The sequence below is a fragment of the Epinephelus fuscoguttatus genome, linkage group LG24, assembly GCF_011397635.1.
Source record: "Epinephelus fuscoguttatus linkage group LG24, E.fuscoguttatus.final_Chr_v1".
Taxonomy (NCBI): domain Eukaryota; kingdom Metazoa; phylum Chordata; class Actinopteri; order Perciformes; family Serranidae; genus Epinephelus; species Epinephelus fuscoguttatus.
In genome coordinates, this window is record NC_064775.1 from 18424894 (window position 1) to 18446776 (window position 21883).

At 40.3% G+C, this 21883-nt stretch overlaps 1 protein-coding gene across 1 annotated transcript in view; it reads right to left on the reverse strand.

The window, feature by feature from the left end:
* filip1l (filamin A interacting protein 1-like) overlaps nucleotides 1-16968 on the reverse strand; it is a 120601-nt gene extending 103633 nt beyond the window's left edge. The window contains exon 1 of the mRNA XM_049570290.1: nucleotides 16710-16968. The gene's annotated coding sequence lies outside the window, so the exon portion shown is untranslated. The remainder of the gene's footprint in view (nucleotides 1-16709) is intronic.
* Nucleotides 16969-21883: the final 4915 nt, after the last annotated feature.

Sequence of the window (21883 nt, forward strand, 5' to 3'; positions counted from 1 at the left end):
GTATTGTTTTGCTTTTTTTGGAAATTTGAACAAACACGGACAGAAACCGAGACGAAGATGGTGCATTTGCTCACATGAAAACATAAATCAGAGATTTGCACAACAGAGCACAAAGTAAGACCTAGATGGCAAAACGTCGGTGCACGACCAAGGACACGTTTGGATTATTACCGTTAGTCGACTAACCTGCGACATTGACGTGCACTTTCCAACTTTTTAAATAAAAATAACAAACTTCATGAGGTTCTGTTTGTGTTCACAGTAAAAAAAATACTGCAGTTTGTTAAAAATCCTTTTAAATTTATCCATTGTCTGACAAAGCAAATGTAAAGTTGTGACTTTAAATGATGAAACTTCGGGTTCTCCTGAATAAAATGATGTATGGCACTTGATGGTGACCACTAGAATGAATTAGAAAATCAAAATAAATACAGGAAAGTCAGGCGACCCCATATTGTTTTAGGTCTTTAAGGGTTAAAGCATAGCCCAATTGGCCTCAGAAAGAGACATGTAAGTAGTTTGAATCACGTGTTGAACATGTAATTATATGAAATCCTAATATTAACTCATTTGTGCCCAAATTTTTCTCAATGTTTTTATTCATATAATCATGTTAACTGGGTGTTCTGGGTGTTCTAAAGTTATTTCCTCCATTTTGTGCTCTCTGTTCTAGAAAATCTCATTTGAATGTTCAGCAACTATAGTTGCCGGTGGGCACATACCTTGTATCTACCCCTCTAATGGTGAAAAGTGAATTAGAGCACAAAAAACATGTAATTCAGCTGTCTTTATTGAGAAAGACTTTTATTATTTAAAACAAGTGTGAGAACAATTTGATTCATGAATTTTGTCATCAAAAAACTTGGAAACGCCAAAATTTGAATTAAAATCCCCTGATTCACACAAACTAAAATGCACTCACTATAGCTGTGTTTTGGTTGATAAGAAAAAAATGTTGATTCACAAAACGGGGGATGGAAACAGTTATGTTCGAATTAAGTCTGACGTAGTGCACTTTCACCCCAACTGCTTCCGGTGTTTCCGGTTCACTCACAAGGCAAAAACATTGAGGAAAACAACACAAGACTTGTGTGGACAGAGGACAAAATAAGAACATTTCTAGCTTTAATAAGGCGGTAATGCATTTACAAGCTGGTTGCCAACCACCAGAAAACGTAGAAGAAGAAGAATGTGAGACTTGTTTTGTTTTCGGTTCTGCAGAGTTCGTAGTTTTCACCAAAGTCCGTACATTTAATGGAAACACACAGGATTCGTATTTCTTTTAATGCACATTTCCCAATGATTCGAATCACTTTTGGATGGAAACATAGCTATTCAGGTTCTTGTCCATCATCAGTGATGGGTAGTTGCATGTCACCATCAGACACAAAGCAGTCTCCTTTGAGCAGCCTAGATGGTAGGCGTTTGGGATCACAGGTCACATCATCATCATCAGAAAAATCGCTGTCACAGTCTGTTTCACGGGCATTATTCTCAGACTCTGGCACAACTGAAATGCTTGTGATTTTTGCAGAGGGATCATCTGCATCAAGGATGTCCAAAACCTCTGCAAAGGTATACCTCTCTAATCCTCCTGGTTTATCTCTGTGGAAAACATGAAAGAGTTTGCTCCCATGGCCACTAGGGGCAACCATTTTGTGAAATTAACGCAATTTGAAATGGATATTTTTTACCAAACAATTCCAATTCTATATCCCTGCTCATGTACAATAGTGTTAAAGATGTTCTCCCTGTATTTGACATCATTCAGTCCTTCTAATCTACCACACAGTGCAACACAGTTAGCGCTTACATTGCCAGTGCTAATAGCTAGCTAGTTAGTTAGCTAGGTAGTTAGCTAGCACTAGCTACCAAACACTAGTAATGTTGGTTACCAAATATTAAAGCTAACACTATCAAAAACCGTATTGTTACCAAATATTAGCCCTTTGTAATGCTGGTAATGTTAGCTAACATTATTATCTACTGACAAGGTATGTGCCCACCGGCAACAATAGTTGCCGCTTGGACAAATTATTGCATACAGAACAAACTGTACATCCAGTGCAATATTTCTGTTGTTTGGATGATTCTAGAGACTTTCATGATTAAGTATATATATATATCTCAACAAAAAAAAATATTATTACAATATGAAATATCATTGATATACAAAACATGTATGGTATTTAGAAATGTATTTATAAGTGGAAAATGACAACAATACACTTTGGCAACATTAAAAGGACAGCTCACCCCAAAATCAAAGCACCACAAGCTGAGTGCCAACTAGTTTCATTATATTGGAGAGAAGGCAGACATCTTTACGGAGATATCAGTCTGCGCTCACACCGAAACAATGGACTGTTCTGGACTGATTTCGGGATGAACCATTCCTTTAAGCCCATCAATGATGGTCATTGTTTGGTATTAAGTATATATCCAGGGAAAACTCTTTTGAAGAATGTAATGCTTGTAATGCAAAACTGACCAAAATAGGCAGCAATAGGAAGTCAAAACCCCAAATAAGACCAACAAGAGGACTAAGAAAATATTGGCCTGGTTTGTCGTATTATACCACAAGAGACAGAGTTTATCCCAAGGTCACCCCAATATTAGAAAATGGAGGATAATAATGAAGTTCTCCTGCTCTTTCTCTAGCTTTGTTAATATTCTGCTGCAGTGCTGCTCCCAAGCAGCGAAACAACACTTCTCAGTGAGCTGAGTCATGTTTTCTTTTTCAAAAAATCAGTGTACATCAGTTGCACACGCTGTGCTGCTATTCTGTTATTTGGCCGAGTATCGGTGCATTGTTACTGTATGAGTCATCGGTGCAGGGTATACATCAGGTGAAAGCATTTCCCTCCGTGTCAGCCCGTTTAGAATAAATGTATTTTTTATCTTTTTTTCACAGCAAGGGAAAGTTGTATTTAGATCATGTAGAATATTGTGCAAACCCCTGATACAGGTAGAAAGATGAGAACAGCTAAAGAGAGGATACAAGGTTGTTTTGAAATAAAAGCAGTACACATTTAGGATGAGCTGCCCAAAGCCGCAGTTTATCCTTCACAACCCGGACACCAAACTCTGAAGCACTATTGTGGCTTTGGCCCCCTGCACTGCTTATGAGTCATCTTGGCAGATGGGTGTAATGCACCCTCCTTCACCCTCACCGACACTGTGTGCTGTCGAGCCCTGGGCCTCCTCCCAGCAGCCCTCCTGCCAAACACAATCCCACTGTGTACAAATCACGCCCATTTAAGACATTTCCCAAATCTGTCCAGCGCTGTCTGAACTAAAGTGAGTAAATGAACTGTCACAGAGTGCGATGCTGACATTTCTCACCACTGTAACACTCCTGTCCTTCCCTCCTCTGTTCCTTTTGCTCTCAACATGTCTCTTAAATAAGAGGGAGCAGGGAAAATGTTAGTGGGTCAACAGAAAATAGCCTGACAATTGACCCTGTCATTTGGCGAATGCAAAAGCCACGCAGAGTCACACAGCCAGGCTAAGCCCTCTCATCACAGCTGGGTCTGTTCCTATAGCAACTGCAAACACATAGAGGGGCAACAATGGGGGCTTAAGCTTAAAAGAGGAGCAGTTGCAGCAGGGCTTCCTTATTTTTTTCTCCGGTGCATATTTAGTGTCAGGCTGCCACCTGTGTCGCTTTATCCAATCATGTTACATATGCCAAGAATTTCACAACCATAGACGAGACCCTGGTGGGAATACAATGCAGAAATAGCAGCGAAATGTGAGCTGGTTCATGTTGGGGTTGGCATGATGCAGAGCTCTGTTAGGAGATGGTTTACATAATGTTTGGCCACAATGATGCCTAGGTAGAAGAAGCTTCTTTTTGCTTGGGTGCAAATTGAGCAAATATCAGTAGTTACTAACATCCTGCATGCAAAGAAGGTGATTTTAATGTGCTACGTTTTGGTACTTTATTAAAAGAATACTTTGACTTGTTAAAAGATTTGCTTTCTTTCAGAGACTTTGGTGAGAAGACTGTACAGCTGGTTAGCGTAGCTTAGCATAAAGACTGGGAACAGTGGGAAACAGCCAGTCTAGCTCTCTCTAAAGCTAACAATTCCACCTGCCAGCACCTCTAATATATAACTGTTATATCTCTTTTTTTATATCTCTTTTTTTTAACCTTGAACAACAATAACAACAACAACAGAAACACAACAGAGTCTCAGCTGGTTGCCTTGCAACCTTGTGGTGACAATTCCAAGAAGCTCCTGGGCAAGAGTTAGTCTGGTATCTAGTAAACAACAACATGATGATAAGTGAGCTTTAGAAGTGCTGGTGGGTGGATACTGTCACCCAGAGCTATGCCAGCTCTTTCCCCGTGTTCCCAGTCCTTGTGCTGTTGTGGTGTTGTAAAGTGCAACATTCAGTTTACCTTTAGATCTGTAACAGACTGAATGCTCTTATGTTTTGGGTGGCAATTTTACTCCCTTTCAAGATTAAACAAACAGAATAAATAGGTAACATGTATTTTTCTCAAGGAATACATTTTGAAGTTGATGTGAACTCTAGGGCATTACATAGTAATTTGTCTGACATAAAGACCAGCCAACAGAAGCCCTTATTACACAGAGATGGCACTATAGAGTCACTACGAAGTCCCTTCTTCCTTGCACCTTTGCGTTTTCACACAGAACCAGACAGCGTTGGCATCATGCTGCTTCAGTGTGTAATTTTTGACAGCATTGGCTGTCGGCATTGCAGAATCAAAAGAGGCATGACATTTAACACAACAGCATCAGCTCTAGTGTGACATATAACGCACTCGTCAGCAGCACTTTATGAACAATAAGAATGGCATTAACATGACAGTAACAGCCATTTACTGTCCCTGTTATATAGCGGCTTATTTCATCCTCTACTCGAAGGGTAAGGAGCTCCCAAACCTCACTGTTTTTCCAATATGTGGACATTTTTGGCCTATGTTCTTCTTCTTTGAGTTAGCTGCCAACTGCTAACATCTACTTTTAAAATCTCCTGCAATGCGTCTTGGGCATAACATGTCGAAAAAATGTCATACACGTGCTGCCCATCATCCCATCCTGCTAGCTGTTCCTTTATACAGACATTGTTTCGGCACTGTTACTCCCTCTGATGCCACCTTAAAGACGAGACAACTCTTTCAGCATTACAGTGTGAAATTCCCGCCTTAAAGAGGCAGTGTAAGGAGCTAGTGGCTCTGCAGCCTGTTGCACCAGCTGTGTATATATTCAAACTAGATATAACATAAATTATTATGAAGTTTTGATTTATGCATAACTGAAATAAAAGCAGTTGCACCACACAGATAACTTACAACATAACTAAATTATATTACAGATGACCTTGGGATAGGTGTAAATCATAAAATGTCACTGAATTATACTCACTAATGATAAAACAGCAGTATATCTGCCACACAGCATCATTTTTTAATAACTTCTTGTCATATTGCCATAAAGTAATTCAGTAGAGACATGACTTATTGAAATGATATTTCAATATCAAACCAGCTTACAGTACCACAATGTGCTGTGGTGCCAAGTGGCTCATGCTAGCCAGAAAACTTGGTAACTTGCCTTAGTCATGATTTTATACCTGGTAGTTAGGTTAACCAATTTCAGTAGCTGATTTAGCCACAAGCTAACTTGTATTTACTACAGCTGTGTCCAAGATTCCATATCAACATTAGTTTGCCAAAACAGTATGTGATATGTTTCTATGTTCGAAACCTCGATATGAAACCAATAGTTAGTGAATTGCATAATGTCTCCATTGAAATATCACAGTATGCAAACTATGGACACTATGCCGGCATAAATATCCCTCAATGCAATGTGGAAGACTTCAACATTCATAGCAGACAGCTATGAACGTCAAAGGCAGCTCTGTAATATCAAGTAATAAATACCTCTGTAGAGGTGAATAACTTTGGTCAGGAGTCTGCTGACTGATGTGCAACATGTGAATCACTATTTAAAGTATTGTGGTAGGGTTATTATTACAGATAGATGGAGGGCATATTACATGAGTATTGATCTTTGTTATGGGTACAACATGGTTTGGGCTTTTGTTAGCAATGCTGGTGGCACAGCTCCAGGGATGTCGGTTGGACACTCTGCTACTTTGATCCAGACTGGACTACATCAGAAACTTGAACTTTGGCACACATACATACCTGCTAAATATCAGCTTGTTAGCATGCTGATGTTAGCATTTAGCTAAAATCTGTGCATTATCTGGCAACAAAGATGCCTGCAAGATACACAACGAGTTTGCCTGTGGTTTTAACAGTCAAAGTACTCCTACAGAGATAACCCAAAAACGTCTCAAACCTGCAAGGAGGCTCTCAGAAAGTGATGTGTTGATAACAGCTCAGTGCATCCAAAATGATACATACTGTTAATTCACACAAAAGTATGTTGAATGACAGAACTCATATTGGGTATGTACTGTAGATGTGATTTCAGTCACAGCGTAACCCTCTGGTGTCAACTTTAAAATTAACACAGACAATCATAAAGTTTCTGTTCTGGTACTTCTTGATCTAAGCATAGCGTTCGATACTGTGGATCATGAAATTCTTATTCAGCGTCTTGAATGCTGTTTAGGCCTTAAAGGTACAGCTCTGAATTGGCTTTCTTCTGACCTCACTGGAAGATCTCCCTCTGTGTCCATCGGTAATTTTGATTCAGATATGGTAATTTTGATTCAGATAAGATAAGCATTCAATATGCCTCAAGGATCGATTTTAGGTCCTCTTTTATTTAATATATACATGCTTCCTCTTGGGTCCATTATTCAGCAATATAAAGTCTCATATCAGTCATATGCTGATGATACACAGCTATACTTATCGGTTTCTGCCAATGAACATGACCCTCTGAACAGTCTCATCCAGTGCATCTCAGATATCAGTTCCTGGATGAGCAAAAATTTCTAACAGCTTAATCAGGACATGACGGAGATTCTTGTTGTTGGTCCTTAGGCCCTGAGGCACTAAATTCAATCCCTGCTTACTCCCTTATCTGTTCAACCATGTGATCATGTCAAAAACTTAAGTGTGGTTCTTGATGCCGACCTCAACTTTCACAAGCACATTTCTTATATATCTAAGACAGCATTTTATCACTTGAGAAATATTGCAAAAGTTAGTCATGCTTTTATTCTAGTAGACTAGATTACTGCAATGCCCTCTTTGCTGGACTGCCAAGACAAACATTAAACAAACTTCAGCTTATTCAGAATGCAGCTGCTAGGGTACTAACAAAAATCAAATATTACCCCGATTTTATCATCACTACACTGGCTCCCAGTAAAACAAAGAATTGATTCTTCTTATTGTTTATAAATGTTTTAATCGGTTAGGTCCCTCCTACGTTTCTGACATGCTCACAGAGTACATACCAGAGAGATCCCTTAGATCATCAAGCAAAGGTCTCCTCACAATACCCAGAATCAACTCCAATTCAGGTTTTGGTGCTTTCAGTCATTATGGTTCCACTCTCTGGAATTCGTTACCAATTGAACTACGATCTGCTACTTCAGAGTTTTTTTTAAAAGCAAACTTAAAACATATCTATTCTCACAAGCTTTTAGTTAGGTTTACTGAATTAGTATTATTATGGTTATTATCTCCTGTTTTTAACCGTGATAAGAAAGATATCCTCTTATCTTGTTTAACTAACACCTTTGATTACATCTGGTGTGTTTTTATAAATTTTAGTCACACTTACCATTGTTTCTGTTTTTAAGCACATTGAGTCTGCGCTTGTCGCATGAAATGTGCTATATAAATAAACCTGACTTGACTTAACTTAGGCAAAAACTTACATATAGCTGGTGGAACAAATGCTGGAGATCATTGTGCACACGGCAGTTTCTGCTGCATCATGGAAAGGATTGGCCTTGTCAAACAGCTTGTGGAGGAATCTGACTTCAATGGGCCCTTGTTGTATATTTTACATAGACCATAGGCACTAAATTAAGTGAAGGTGATGACGCACTGGCTAAACTGAGCAATGTGGATGACTAACATTAATAGCGTTCGGAAATGAAAAGACAAATCTGTGGTTAGTCGCCACAGAAATGGCCTGGCCACACCGATTTTCTCTTCAAGAACAATATAGAGGGAAAAAGAGCTAGAAATCTTCACTGTTGCTTATTCTACCATTTCCTTTGTATTTGTGATGCAGTCTCATGAGAGGAGGCACAGACCCGTTTTATTTGCTCTGCTTCTGATATTCTCCAGCTGGCTCTCTTCCTGTTTTGTTTTCCTTGTTACAGCATGTGTTGCGTGGGGAGTGAAAATAGTAAATGGAGACACAATGTGAACATCATCTATGAATGTGTTTAAAATTTCATCTAAGAACAGCTTCTCTAAATCTACTCAGACATGACAAAAAATTGATTCAGGCTGTCTGACTGAGCAAGTTATTGGATTTCAATGAGCATGTAAAGGTCTCACATAAACTTCAAAGCCAGTTCAAAGTGTTGTGTGATTTTTGCAGCTATTCTCCTTTTGGATTTCACCATGTTGCATTTCCACACGTAAAAACTTGAGCTTCCAGCTATCATCCCCCGCTGATAGTTTTTAATGCAGCAAAGGCAGCCATCCATCCCTAATGCTCCATGGGGTACTGATGCAGCACTAGCATTACTCACTTTTTACACCTGCACAGATATGAGCGGCGAATGTGTCTGCTGCAACAAATCACACTATAACTGCTCCATCCAGCGTCTGCTTAAAGATACATATGTGAATTATTTATGCAGCTGGAGTCAAGCTGTGTCTGTAGTGATGCACCTGGGAGAAAGGCTCTGCTGAAGTGAGGTGTCAGCAATAAAATGCAACATAAAGATAATGGAAAGGCTGTCCACAGTGTGTTTTATCAAATTAAATGTAACAATGGAACATCCTGTCTTTGAGCTGACTCTGAATTTTTAGTTTGACAGCTGCTTGAAAGATTTAAGAACTTCTCACAAATATTCAGGAAATATTATTCACGTCAAAATAAAGTGACTAAACGACTGCATCATATGCAGCAGACTTTTTATAGTCATATGCCCTCAGAGTCTCGTATGTTTGTCTTCACTTGCTCCCATGGGAACGGCTTCTGCGAAAGCACCCTCCGGCTGATCTTTCAGAGCCCACCCCGCCGCACAAACTGATCTCAGCGAACTTATTTTGACTCCACTTGACAGGAGAAGGCTGCAGGTCAAGCTGTGAGATATACAGAGAGGGACTAATGTGGGACAACGCTGTGCGTTTCTCTCTCGGTATATATAGTGCTCTTTTCCCAGAGCTGTGAGCGGTCGGTATTCTGTGAGAGAAACAGGATCCTCAGGACTGAAACGAGTCACTGTGCCCGCAGCCAAACGCCATGAGGGCCTCGATCAACACTCCTCATGTACTGGTCGACCCCACTTCAGCGCTACGATACTCAGTCAAACATCTGCAAGGACCAGGAAAATAGACTTGTAGATGTTTTACAAGGAAATACGTTCAACAAGTTTTTTAGTCCTCAGGGACTTACATAATGTTTTTGGGTGAGAAACACTGAAAGTAAACATAACTTTTATTTGTTTACAAGAGTGCTCCACTGGGCACCTTTAATTCTTTCTCAAAATATGCAGACATAGCGCAGACAATGGATGTATTATTGTGAAAATACACTGGATTCAATACCTATGTGAAGTTTATGGATCCTATTCATTTTCTATAGAGTGCAGAAGATCCGGCTGCGCTTTGCATGATGGATACAGCCGTCCATCTTGACTCGACCTCAACTATATGTAACTGAGGTCCATCCGCAACATAAAACTCAAATCAAACTGTTAAACCAGGCAGCGCTGATCAAATATGAATCAAGATTCTACTACTGCGCTGCCTATTTCTTGCCTCTAATGTTTTCAGAAACATATTTTTGTGTACTGTTGAGCTATAAAATGAGAGCATTCATGACCTGGTTCCCATCTTAAAAACAGTTAACTCATTCTCATTCCAAAGTCGTCAAACAGCTGCTTTGTCAGTGATTTCCTATCGTGGTGTGATACACCACCAAGCAGCAAGAGTTTATAACACCACTGGATGGCATCATCTTGAAAGACTGCGAGGAAACAACATGACTTAAGGTGTTGGAAAGTCTCTATGGGGCAGGCGGGAGTCACCAAAGAAGCCACTGTTCGTTTGCTTTTTTATTCTAAACCTAACTACATGCTTTTGTTGCCTAAACCTACCTAATCAAATGTGTTTGTTGCACAAGGAACACAACGTCCCTGACATGTTCAGGGACGTCAACAACAGTCATAAGTGCTATATAGACAACAGGACCTGCTTGCGTTTCTTGAAGACGTTTCGCCTCTCATCCAAGAAGCTTCTTCAGTTCATGACGAAGACCTGAACTGAGCTGAAGAAGCTTCTTGGATGAGAGGCGAAACCTTTTCAAGAAACGCAAGCAGGTCCAGTTGCCTACAGTTCTTATGATTACCATGACTTTGATCACCGACAAGTCAATAACAGACACACCCAGACTACCTAGCACATAATATGTAGGTGTAAAACAGGTTGGGAGATTATATCGAAACTGTCGAGCCAAAATTAAGCACTTCCCACCAGACACATACTTCTGTTTGTTCGCCAGATTTGGTGTATCTCTCCCTGTACGAGGCAAGGTTAAGTTTGCTGATTTTCTTATTTTTTCCTTATATTATTCTAACATATACATTTTATATTGAAGTTTTGAGTTTGGAAGTTCAGTAATGGCCTAAATGTTATGTACAGTATAAGTACAGTGGTGGAAAAAAGTTTTCGGACACCCTTAAAATTTTACACAATCTCAAATATTATCATGAAATATTTGTGGAAAAATCTTTTTTGTGTTTCAAAAGGTGTGGCTGCATTAGACAGATACAAACAAATACAAATTATATTTTTTTGTTTATTGTTTACAAGAAAAACTAACAAAACTAAATTCTTGACAGTTTCAATATGTCAGTTCTCAACATTGTCGGTATCAAAGTCAACAAATAACAGAGAATGTGTTCAAAACTGAACAAAAAATAAATAAACCATCACATCATCAAATTAATATTTAGTAGTCCTGCCACTGGCACGTAGTAGAGCTCTAATCCTGGCTGGCATGTTCCCCACGAGCCTTTCACACTGTTGAGGGGTAACCTTGTCCCATTCTTCTTGAATTACTGCTTTTAATTCTTCTAAATTCTTTGGTTTATGCTTTGAAACAGACCTTTTGATAATCCACCACAGATTTTCAATGGGGCTCATGTCCGGGGATTGAAACATCCAGTTTTTACCTCGATGGAACAATGCACGCGCAGAAGGGAGCATGTGGGTTTCGAGAATGGTACAATTCTTGGTAGAGTTCAATGTGCCATCACAGACAGTGAGATGACCGACACCAGCAGCACTCATGCATCCCCAAACCATGATACTGCCTCCACCATGCTTGACAGTAGGTACCGTACATGCTGGAGATAATGCTTCGCCTGGCCTTCTGCGTACCCTCACATTAGTAGGAGGAAGATAAAGCTGGAAACTGGACTCATCTGACCACAAAATCTTCTTCCAATTCCTGGCTGTCCAGTTCTTGTGTGCCTGGGCCCAGTGATGCAGGGCTAACCTTTGTCTCTCATTGATCAGGGGCTTCTTGATAGCCTTGTAGGACCTTAAGCCATGATGTAAAAGTCGGCCACGTACAGTGCGGGTGGAACACTGGACACCATTTTGGTTTGACCACTGCTGCTGAAGCTCCTGTGATGTCATTCGGCGGTTTTGCCTGCACATGTGGATCAGGATGCGGTCATTACTTGCTGAAGAAACCCTTGGACACCCAGATCTTGGTTTGTCTTCCAAGCTGTTGGTTCGTCTGTATTTCTGCAGAGTGTATCCAACTGCCGAAGGACTGCATCTGCACTTCCTGGCTATCTGGCGGCAGCTGTACCCTTCCTGGCTGAGAATCTTTATCTTCAGGCGTGTTTCCTGCGTTAGGTTCCTTGTTTTAGCCATTGTTGTGTCTGAAGAACTTTCAAATGTGCTGGCTTTATGTAGACACGAAGCTTAGCAACAAAAATTGTGTCTTTTAATAAAAAGAACGACCTTCATCACTGGTACCAAAATGACCCAATACTCAAAATTTCTTATGTATTTTTATGGAACCAATCAATTTTAAGTTTTTAATGGCTTTTTTAGGATTTATTTAGTATTTTGGCTGTGACTGTACTAAAAGAAATTGCACTTGAAGACCTAAGAGTGATTCTTAATGCAATATTTCACAAATGCATGTGGTGTCCGAAAACTTTTTTCCACCACTGTAAGTATGTTTCATTGAATTTGATTATTTGTTAATCCTTTCTGTCTAGAATAAGCTATTTCAGTGAGTTTTGAAACTTGGGTACTGTAGCTTTAAGAGACAGCAGCCTCACACCCGGGTTTCACAGTGGGCTGTTGAGCTGGGCAATTAGTGGAGCCTAGAGTAGCTGTGGAGATACATGGTTTTCATACCGTGTCCTGTCCTGTAAAGTTTTCATTAAGAAAGGCCAATTCTGTGGATAGGTTTTGTGACACTTGTGGATTAAAAGTTTTCAACTGTGATTGTATTTACTTAATGTGTATTTAATTGACATAACCCCTTTTTCAAGTCTGAAAGGTAGCACATAACCCAGGTGGGTGACGGTGGGCTGCGTAATCCAGAAGTAACCCTTAAGATAGAAACTTTTTGGGGCAGGCAATCAGTTCAAATTGGCCTGATTAGGCGCCATCTTGGGGTCCAGTATCTAGTTCGTATAATAAATCTATGAGGCATGACTCTTTGAGCCAATCGAAAACAACATCTCTCAGTTTAAAAGTCAAATTCAACTTTAAACAAAACCAGGCCAGGTTTTTTTTTATGTATTTATTTATTTATTCATTTTTTGGCTATGAATGAATCTCTTCAGTATTACAGGTGTTATCCTCTCCTGCACTAAGCTCCTTAACTAAAATCAGCAGGAAAATTTCAGTCTCTGTTCATCTTTTTCTGACCCAGCTTCCTCTGTTTTACAAATTAATTGCAAAGCCTGTCAATTTGGGATCATAATTTGATGACAGCTAAATGGAAATCCATTTAAAGTTTAAAATATGATACAATTTATTACCGCAGTCACAGCTCACCTTAGCAACTGATCTCATCAACTTTGGGACAGACGGCTCAGGAATTCTGATTAGCCAAGTTGCATTACACGCTGATCCAAAAATGTAAAGTGACACTTGATTTATTCCTGTACAGAAACTTTCTCTTGGCGCCCTGCCAGCACAGAGCTTCAGTGTCCTGCTCAAGGACACTACAGCAGGCTTTAGCATTTACAACCCCTCATATCAAGTGACTGTTATCTGTTTTGTGCCTGTGATATGATGAGGATATGAGAACAGAAACCTGTGAGAACACTGTTAATCCCAGCAAAAAAAATTTGACTTTCCCCTTTCTTGTAGAGATCTTCCACTGATTTACTCGCTAGAAAAACTTGAAACGTAGTTAAAATCCAGGAGGATGAAAAGCGTTTGATCTGATTTTTAAGGGCTAATCAGGACGAGATTTGCTTTGATTCGTTCCTACACACACATCCTAGCGTGGCACACACCACCAACCACTCCCCATTGATGAATCAATCATAGTCAGGCCTACTAATCCGACCTACAGCTGGTGAAGCTCAAGGTACCAGGAGGTTTGCCTTAATGCGTGTCTTGTCTAATGATCTCTGCCCCACTACCCTCAAACTGTCAATCACCCTGAAGGGAAAGGAGTTCGCATCAAGTTCTGCTGCAGAAATGTCAAAATATTATCAAGATATTTGGTTTAATGCAGCATAAAAATACAGAAATGTCTCACTGCAATTACGTCTGTGAATTTTTATCAGTTCAACCAAAAAGTGATATTGCAATTGTTTCATTAGAGGCCTCAATTGGTGTAACATTATGAATGCCAGTGTACATGTATACCCGCCATGTTGAACACCCATTGTTGTGGCCATATAGATGAACTCAAACACAATACAGTCACGCTTCAACTCTCATGACCCTACAAACACCACTCACTCCAAACGCGCTGATCAGTCTGTTGGTCGGCTGCCTTCTTGTTGGCTTACATTAGATTACCAGCACCATAAGGCAGTGGCTCTCCATCCCGCTATAGTACATACCTAAACAGATTAACCTGTCACTTCTAGTCACATGCCAAACTCCAAGCCTTTTAAAGTTGCATCTGGAGCGTGCTGGGGTGTCCATCTGTCAGCCCAAATATTTACTCACAGGAGGGAGGTTTGTGGGAGACTTTGAGGAATACTTGTTGATGCAGGCGTAGTCCACATGCACTTTAAAAAAAAAATTTAAACAGGGTTTTTCACCACCTTCAAAGAAAATGCTAAATTACAACTGAAGCCTTGTTGAGCATGCCAAACCAAGAGGCAGAGATAAAATATTGACCATTAATTCATGCAAAGAAGAAGAAGAAAAAGATGTCACCCAACTAGAATCCTGAAACAAAGCTTGGACCTCGGACTTCTGTCATGCATTCTAACACCTCTCTTTCTCGATACAGTGGAAGACTGAAGGCTCATTTATATGTATTAAAATAGATATGTATTTTTTTTGGTCTATGTATTTCTCCTTTATTTTCTTTGTTCAGGACGTTTAAGGGCATGTACCCCCACAGTGTCAGGTGAGGTTGGGGCTTAATAAAGAGGTAGCAACCAGGTGTCAGACTATAAGCAGCAGCCATCCAAGAGACACAGAACCCAAAAACACAAACATAGCAGGGTGAAACACCAAACGAGACTGAATCTGGGATTGGTTTTTACGTTCACTTTCACTGGTGAACATGTTCAGAAGCACTAACTGACAATCTTGCATAGTTTACTTTTAATTTTAAACATTGCAACTATCATTGCCCACATACGTCCATGTGTCCTTTATGTTTGCGTAGATATTGACAGGCTGAGAGGCTTAGTAAATATGTACAAAGTCCTGTTAGCAAGGTGAGAGCAGCACTATTTTGGTTCACCATTGCATGAAATATCAGCTCATTTGTGACGCCTCACAAAGGAGATAGCACCCTCTAACACTCGAACATTATAAGCCTAAAACTCTGTTTTCCATGTCTGCACATCAACACTCAACAGAGTTTCTGAAAACCCTGGATGGTACTTTATAAAATGTTAAGTTGCATGTGGACAAAAGGTGAGAATGCATAGAAAAAAAACAAATTTTGAAAAATAAACCCATGTATGTGAGGACAATGACTCATTGTATGCCTATTGTGGTCTATTAAATGTCATCAGTTCTTAATGTAACTATAAAAGCAACTATAAGCTCTCTTTATTCGTAACCTGTGCGTAACCGTAGACCGAAATATGTTGTGATGATCCGTGAGAGCTACGCTAATCCCTTTTCTTTGTAAGATGTCTTTTCTATGCTGACCACCACATACCAGCACATCATCAAGCTGTGGATGTCAGCGCAGGTCATCCCGTCTGAGCATGTGACACCAGCTTTGGCGTTTTTTCTTTTGAGCCAAAGTGGAAAATAATAACATCTGCACCGTCACAATGAAACTCAAGTGAAACAGCTTTATTGGCCTGACATTCTACTGTCTCCCCTTCTCCCCTGAGTACGTTTCCAAACTGAGCCACGAGTGCTGGCCTCGTAACTTGACCCCTCCGTCTCCTCCTCCCTGCACGTAGATACTGTATGACACTGCTCCGGGTTCTCGTGGACACGCTGCCCTTTGGAAATTCCCTGGCTGCAACCAATACTACCCGTCGTGCAACACCAGCGTCCACTCAAGACAGTATCACTGCACAGGAGCGGATGAATTATCACCGCAGCTTTGATGTGGTGGGCAAATTGACCACGGGGTGCATTACCGCCACTGGGGCCATATCATGTTTTACCCTTGTCAGCAGATTCTATTGAAAATCATAATTTACTGTGCAGTAGATCTGCAAAACACAAGACTTTGAGCTCAAATGCATCTATCTCAGCAACAATACACAGCGCCATGTGCACATAAAACACAAAATAAACTTGTTGTTTTGTCTACGGGCAAATAAATTCAACCAATTAGAGCAAATTTAATCCAGTTAGATTAAATTAAGATCAGCAGATATTCCCTCTGACCCCCAGAGCCTCCTGTAGTCTCTCTCGTCTGGCGTCTAATCTCTGTATCTGTCTAATTAGCAGCAACCTTGCAGAAAAGCTCCCACAACGTAGATTACATCGCGCTCACTTAGTGGTCTGTAAATCCACTCAAGTTAGACACTTCAGTGCATCTGTACTTTAAGCTACTGGTCACAGCAAACTGCACAATCGGCTGAATCTTTGCAGGAAAACAAATAAAATCGAGAAAAGTTCTGCATGCAATGCATTATTAATGAATCTAGAATATTTAAAACAGCAGGGATTTTTTTTAAAAACATATATATATTGCACATATTATTTTGCAGTTGCCAGAGATTTCAGTATTTTTATCTCAGGTGATATTCCACAGTGCTGACAAACCCTTAACACACAGATGTGCAGCCTTTTGCATTTGCATGTTTGCCTCCAAAATGAATGAGGTTGGGTGTGTTAGGGTTTGAGCATGTTCACACACACACACACACCCTGACACACACAGCCTCTCAAAGCCAAGCGTCAGTCTTACCTCTTGCAGCGAAGCTTCAGCTCACTGTGCTGTTGTGCCTCTGCAGTGCCACTGGCTGTGCCTTCAGCCTGCCGGCTCAGATGAAGCGTTATCCTCAGTGTGAATGTTTGCTCTGCTCTCTTTCCTGACGGTTTTTCTCTCCTCCGTCACGTCCTCAGCTGGCCTCTCGTACAATCCAGGTGGTCTGATGAGGTGGGAGAGAAGAAGAAGAAGAGGAGGAAGAGGAGCGTGTCCTCACAGACTGAGGGAGCTGCTGTGTGTGCGCGTGAGTGTGTGTGGTTGGGGACTGTGAAGACAGACTGTGTGTGTGGGTGTGTGTGTGGGTGTGTGAGTGTGTGTGTGTGTGTGTGTGTGTGTGTGTGTGTGTGTGAGAAAGAGAGAGCAGAGGGGGGAGAGACACGACCTGCCATGCACATATCAGCCCTGTTGCAGTTAAATTTAAACCACCCTCCCTTCTGACACCTTGAGCCATGGCTGCCCTCCCTCTCCAGTGCACACACACACACACCCTCGGACGCAAGCACACACAGAGCTCTGACGGTACCATATGACAGAAGACTGAGCCCTCGGGAGTCTGTGACTGTCCCCAAGGAGAGGAAGAGTTGTTGGTGAGAAAATGGCACCAAACCTGTGATGTTATGCACTCCTTTAACCCTGCAGATAAAACACTTTGTGTCACTTAACAAATATGAAAAAGGAATGTATCTGATGCATCTGGTATCAAAAGAGAACTCCCGTAATTTAACATTTAACTTCTATTACATCGGAGTCACAATGGTCAGTTTTAGACAAAAAGGAAGCAGAGATGGTTTTTATTCCACGCATTACCCTCCTTTGTCAAAATCTGGGGCATACCTTTCCGAAAATGCAACTCAACAGGCAAAAGCTTGGTTGGAGATTTGGGTAATGGTAATGGTGTATTCATATGTAGTTGAAATAATCAGAAACCTGAGTTTCCAACTGGGAAAACGAATCTGTATGAACAAGATTTTGGGACAAGATTTTGGTGTCGGAAGCATTTTGGTTTCCGTTTGTAGTCCAACTTTAATTAGGGTTCTAACCCCGAAGGGGTAGAACCCTTCTAAGATTGTTTATTTATTATTTATTATTAGGGACCTCGGCCTGAAAGGGCGAGGACCCTCTTGTTCTTGTAGTGTTTATTATTAGGGACCTCGGCCTGAAAGGGCGAGGACCCTCTTGTTCTTGTAGTGTTTATTATTATTATTATTATTAGGGACCTCGGCCTGAAAGGGCGAGGACCCTCTTGTTCTTGTAGTGTTTATTATTATTATTATTATTATTATTGTTTCTTTCTTTCTTTCAGCGTACGCAACTTTCAACTGGAATTTGACCCCCTAAACATGCTCGAAAACTCACCAAAATTGGCATGCCTGTCAGGACTGGCGAAAAATTTTATAAACTGATGAAATTAATCTGAAAAGTGCCAAAATGGGCTCTCTAGCGCCACCTAGAAACACAAAAATGGCCGCTGCAGCCAGTAGGAACGTCGTAGGAAGATCAAACCAAAACAGCCTCGTTCGTCTCAACAAGACCTACAAATCACGCACTCGCACCCTAACTCCAACAGGAAGTGAGATATTTCCCTTTCAAAATAAGAGTTTTCCTCAAAAAAAAAAATTCCTTTAAAAATCAACTAGTCTGACACCGTTTATCGTATCGGCTTCAAACTCGCACACATTATTCTTCAACGTGTCCTTATCAATTATTGTGCGTAACTTTTTCAATCCTCGACTGGTTTGGATGTTATGACGCGTTTCAGGTGATGTGCGCCAAAACCTCCTGAGGATTTGTTGTGCCACCTAGACACACTAAAATGCCGGTGGCGGGGTAGGAACCACTTAGAAAGACCAAACCAAAACTGTCTCATTCGTCTCATCAAGACCTACAAATGTCGCGCTGCAACCCTGACCTAACTCCAACAGGAAGTGAGCTGTCGGTCTTGAATGTAAGATGGCGTTTTACAAATTCTGTCGATCAAAAATTATTTGCTCCTACACCGTTTATCATAACTGCTTCAAACTTGCACAAATTACAGCTCTACCCCTGCTGAACATTACTTGTGAAGGACTTTGTCATAACTTGAACGGTTTGGATTTTAGAAGCGTTAGAAGGTGCAGGACACAACTCCTCATGATGATCTCTGGAAGAAAAGATGAGGGCCAACACACTGTAAACCTATGATTAAGGTCACATTTTTCAGTCCATAGACATACAAGCTTTATATGTTTGCGTTCAGAACAAATTTATCTATCTGGTGATGTTTTTAGATTGAAGATGGGACCCACGGTTTGGCATCTGGAAGGATTTGTTTGAGAAAGTTTCAAGCCATTCTGCTCTGTGTCTGAGCTGCATGCAGTCCTTAATTAGCATAACAAAGGCTTCACTCTGACAGTCTGTGTGTCAGAGTGAAGTGTGTATGTGTGTGGTCACACACACATGAGGTTTTAAATTACTTTAAAAATGACCTTTAAAGTATTTCCATGTATTTTATCAATTTTATGTCTTTGAACCCAAGAGACTGACCTGGAGGGTTGCAGTAAATCACCTCATTTCAAGTACAAGTCAGTAACAGTGTTACAAACATCAGGAAAGAATATACATATATATACCGTTTTTTTTTTCCCCCGTTAAAGGGTTTTTTTTTGGGGAGTTTTTCCTTATCCGCTGTGAGGGTCTTAAGGACAGAGGGATGTCGTATGCTGTAAAGCCCTGTGAGGCAAATTGTGATTTGTGATATTGGGCTTTATAAATAAAATTGATTGATTGATACATCTTTGAGGAAATGTTACATTCAACAACACAGTAGTCTCATCAAACACCTTTCTTTTGATGTAATTGACAGAAAAATTAAATGCTGTGTTTTTGATGCATACAACATTATGTATACTTCGTGCAATCTGTAACTTTGTCTGCCACAAACAGGAAGTATGTGAACATGTGAGATATGTCAATATGTCAGCAAACTCTCTCTCTCTCTCTCTCTCTCTCTCTCTCTCTCGTGTCCTGTTACTGCATGTCAGTAACTCGGCCTCTTCTTCAGAGCCTTTGAGCTCCACTATCTTGCAGGTTAACTTCTATCACAAACTGTCAAAGTTTCATTAGGTCACATGGCTTATGTCTACAAATTGCAAAATATACGCTCACACCACCTTCATAAGAACCCTTTACAGTTTTTAAAATTGAGTTTGACTTATGATTCTGGCTATTGTGGTACAACATGTGGGAAGTATATATTAATATCTGATGGTATACATATGTGACAATAATCATATGTGTGTAATAACAGGAGAAGTATGGCACACACAGACAGAAACGGACACACACACACACACACACACACACACACACACACACACACACACACACACACACACACACACCAGTCCCTATCCCCCCTCCCTCTCTCTCTCTCTCTCTCTCTCTCTCTCTCTCTCTCTCTCTCTCTCTCTCTCTCTCTCTCCCCCCTCTGTCCTCTTTCTCCCTTCTCTCCCTCTCTGCATGTTGAGAACTCGGCCGTCTGTCTGTGTTTCTCATACTTCTACTGTTATTATACACATATGATTAGTGTTACATATGTATACAATCAGATATTAATTCAACATATTGTACTATAGTTGCCAGAATTATAATTATAATATTATTACTTTTATTAATGTTGTTATAAGCTACATTATGTGCAATAAACATTTGGGGGCTGCTATGACAGATTGCCAGTCTGATCCTTGTGCACAGTGTTATTAAATCAAATAAATATAAAAATGACAGAGGTTTGATTTGAGCTGAGGATGAATTTGTGCAGTGTAATATTTGAACGTTAAGACAAAAAGTGATGCTCAAAGAAATGACTGATCTGCAAAAATTCAGTAACTTAAGACAGTCCTGAGTAACAAAGAAATGTGCAGCAGGTTAACTTCTATCACAGCGGTGCCTGGCTGGTGACATGTGAGGTTGTGTTGCTGCTGTAGTGTGAAATGCCTGCTGATTTTGTTACCATTTGTTATTAGTCAAACTGAGCTTGAAGTCACCTAATGACATGGTCATTAATTAGCATAACAATGGCTTCACTCTGACAGACACAAGCCTGTGTGTGTGTTTGTGTGTGTGATGTTATTTGAATGTAAGGTGATTTTTCACAAATTCTGTCGAACAAAACTTATTTGCTCCTACACCGTTTATCATAACTGCTTCAAACTTGCACAAATTACAGCTCTACCCCTGCTGAACATTACTTGTGAAGGACTTTGTCATAACTTGAACAGTTTGGATTTAAGAAGCGTTAGAAGGTGCAGGACACAACTCCTCATGATGATCTCTGGAAGAAAAGATGAGGGCCAACACATTGTAAACTTGTGATTAAGGTGACATTTTTCAGTCCATAGACATACAAGCTTTATATGTTTATGCGTTCAGAACAAATTTATCTATCTGGTGATGCTTTCAGATTGAAGATGGGACGGTTTGGAATCTGGAAGGATTTGTTTGAGAAAGTTTCAAGCCATTCTGCTCTGTGTGTGAGATGCAGCTCTCATCAATTAGCATAACAAATGCTTCACTCTGACACACTGTCAGAGTGAAGTGTGTGACATGACAGTATAACATTTACCAAACTCATTCCTAAAACTTTGTCATACATATGTGACAATAATCATATGTGTATAATAACAGTAGAATTATGGCACACACAGACAGACACGGACACACAGAGACACACAGACAGACAGACACCCACACACACACACACTCCACTCCCTTTTATTATACACATATGATTAGTGTCACATATGTATACAATCAGATATTAATTCAACATATTGTACACACACTCCACTCCCTGCCCCCCCCCCTCTTTCTCTGTCTCTCTCTCTCTCCCCCCTCTGTCCTCTTTCTCCCTTTTCTCCCTTTCTGCATGTCTAACTCGGCCGTCTATGTGTGTGTGTGTTATACTTCTACTGTTATTATACACATATGATTATTGTCACATATGTATACTATCAGATATTAATTCAACATATTGTACCACAATTGCTAGAATTATAATTTTAATATTATTCCTTTCATTAATGTTGTTGTAAGCTACTGTCATGATCATCTCTCCTGCATCTCTCTCTGTCCCCTTCTGTCTCATGGGGTCCTGAGGATAGAGGGATGTTGTA